Source organism: Schistocerca gregaria, unplaced genomic scaffold (assembly GCF_023897955.1).
Source record: "Schistocerca gregaria isolate iqSchGreg1 unplaced genomic scaffold, iqSchGreg1.2 ptg000458l, whole genome shotgun sequence".
Classification (NCBI taxonomy): Eukaryota; Metazoa; Arthropoda; class Insecta; order Orthoptera; family Acrididae; genus Schistocerca; species Schistocerca gregaria.
Window position 1 is genome coordinate 132501 of NW_026061876.1, and position 2500 is coordinate 135000.

The 2500-nt window shown below is 56.9% G+C and overlaps 1 non-coding gene across 1 annotated transcript in view; it reads left to right on the forward strand.

Moving 5' to 3' along the window:
- The first annotated feature begins 1977 nt into the window (after positions 1 to 1977).
- The window catches only part of LOC126312918 (small subunit ribosomal RNA), a 1893-nt gene continuing 1370 nt past the window's right edge, over positions 1978 to 2500 (forward strand). The window contains exon 1 of the ribosomal RNA XR_007554828.1: positions 1978 to 2500. This exon is cut by the window's right edge and continues 1370 nt beyond it. This is a non-coding gene — a ribosomal RNA (small subunit ribosomal RNA).

Consider the following 2500-nt stretch of genomic DNA (forward strand, 5'->3'; position numbering starts at 1 on the left):
CACCTTAACCTAAGTTACACTGCACCTTAACCTAACTTACACTGCACCTTAACCTAACTTACACTGCACCTTAACCTAACTTACACTGCACCTTAACCTAACTTACACTGCACCTTAACCTAACTTACACTGCACCTTAACTGTCACATGTAACGTCACAGGAATGTAGCTTTGCCTAACAGCAACCCTCTGAACATAGTTCACTGCTTGGATCCTCTGGTGTCATGTGTATTTCTTGATGCCATGGTGCGTACCCTCACATAAAGGTCTTTCGAGTGTTGCGTACTTTCTACACAGTCCCGCTAACCACTGGAAGGGTGTACCGCTACAGAACGAATATCGCCCTCCCCTCCTGCCCTTCCAAGCTGGTCGGTCAGGCGTTTGTTTGTGAAATGAGCCTTGCAGCTGTTCAGTTGCATTCGGTTGTCGATGCAGTCAGTGTACGTTGTGGTACGGCCTGTGTGGACTGTCCGCTGATGTACGCGTAACCCACACTGATCATCCGTCGTTACGTACTGAGTGACATAATGTGGCACATGCTTGACCGTACACCGGCTGCGCCCTACAATGGCGAATCATAAGGGCCATATGTTGTGCACGATGCTACTTGTCTCGTCTCCCCATTACAGCGAGATTGCACTGTTGTACGCCGTACAGACATGTGGTAAGTAGGTACGGACGAAAGTATTGCATGTTGGCCCCCCCCCCCCTCCTCCCTCTGCCGGGAATCAGCGTGAGCCGTCTGTTGATGTAGCGACGAGGGTTTTCCTATTTAATCGTATTGCCCCACACAACATGATAGCACGGTGGACCGCGTTCCACATCTGCGACATGCTACAGAGGCCGGTTGACAGTCGACCGCGCAAGGGACATTGCACACGTGCGCGGACCATCTTCCACGTGTTCTCTCGTGTACATGCCGCAGTGTGTATGTGGGCTGATGTAGCGTGTCGTGACACATAACATGCAGGCATGCCAGAATCGTAGATTTCGCAAATGTAGATTGACGTATACGTTTGCTGCCAAAGATCCGCAAATGAACTGGAAATCAGTTGTTGAGCGGTTGTTCGCGCTGCAGGTGCATCGGTGATAGCGACGATCGGTACATCTGTGAACCGGTTGTTTCGGCGGTACCCGCCATGCCCCCGAACCTGAGTTGGCCATGTGGGTATGAAGCGATACGAGGCTGTGGCTTGGCGGGACAGTCCCCGGCCGGTGAGGGGGGGCCGCCCGGCGTGCTGGCCGCGCGCTGCGTGAGCGCACGCACTACAGCCGGCTGGTGGGGGGCGCCCAGTGGCAGGAGCGCCGGCCGACGGGCCCGGCTGGCGTCCCAGCTATGCGCCGGCGCACCCTGCGCGCGGCGCCAGGCGGCCAAAGTGGGTTCTGCCGAGCCCGGTGCGAAGCGCGGTGGACATCTGCAGTGTGCTGGTCCGATTGCGGACTGTGTGCGTTGAGGATGCGCCGCCGCCCGGCACTCGGCGTCGCGACGCCGTCTGCTGCTCGGTCGCCCCCAGCGGTTCTCGCAGGTGGTTTGTATCGCAGCTCTGCGGACGTGTTGGCGCGTGCGCTGTGCTGGGAGAGTTCGCTTCTGCACCCAAGTGGGGCTTTGCCCTTCTGTGGCGCTGGCGTTGGAGCTGCCGGTCACCGTAGGTGGCGCGTGTTGTTTCCCGCCGGCAATGCCACGACAGCACGCTCCCGGGCCTCTGTCGGCAGCGGCAAGCTCAGTTGGGAGCACGGGTGTTCGCACTGAAAGCGTCTACTCGCCTATCTCCGGGCGATTGCGCCTCTCTCGAACCCGACCAAGTACTTAGGACGGCGCTGCGCGCCGCCGGGACCTGAGAGGGTTTCGAGGTGTATCGTGCAGGGGAGCTCAGCCTCCTCCTGTTTGCAGAATAATTGAGCGGACGCTTGCGTGTTCGCGCGGGCCCTCGGGACACACTCCCGGGCGGCCGGCTGCTCAGCTCTCGTTGACGCAGCTCCCTGGTTGATCCTGCCAGTAGTCATATGCTTGTCTCAAAGATTAAGCCATGCATGTCTCAGTACAAGCCGCATTAAGGTGAAACCGCGAATGGCTCATTAAATCAGTTATGGTTCCTTAGATCGTACCCACGTTACTTGGATAACTGTGGTAATTCTAGAGCTAATACATGCAAACAGAGTCCCGACCAGAGATGGAAGGGACGCTTTTATTAGATCAAAACCAATCGGATTGGCTCGTCTGGTCCGTTTGCCTTGGTGACTCTGAATAACTTTGGGCTGATCGCACGGTCCTCGTACCGGCGACGCATCTTTCAAATGTCTGCCTTATCAACTGTCGATGGTAGGTTCTGCGCCTACCATGGTTGTAACGGGTAACGGGGAATCAGGGTTCGATTCCGGAGAGGGAGCCTGAGAAACGGCTACCACATCCAAGGAAGGCAGCAGGCGCGCAAATTACCCACTCCCGGCACGGGGAGGTAGTGACGAAAAATAACGATACGGGACTCATCCGAGGCCCCGT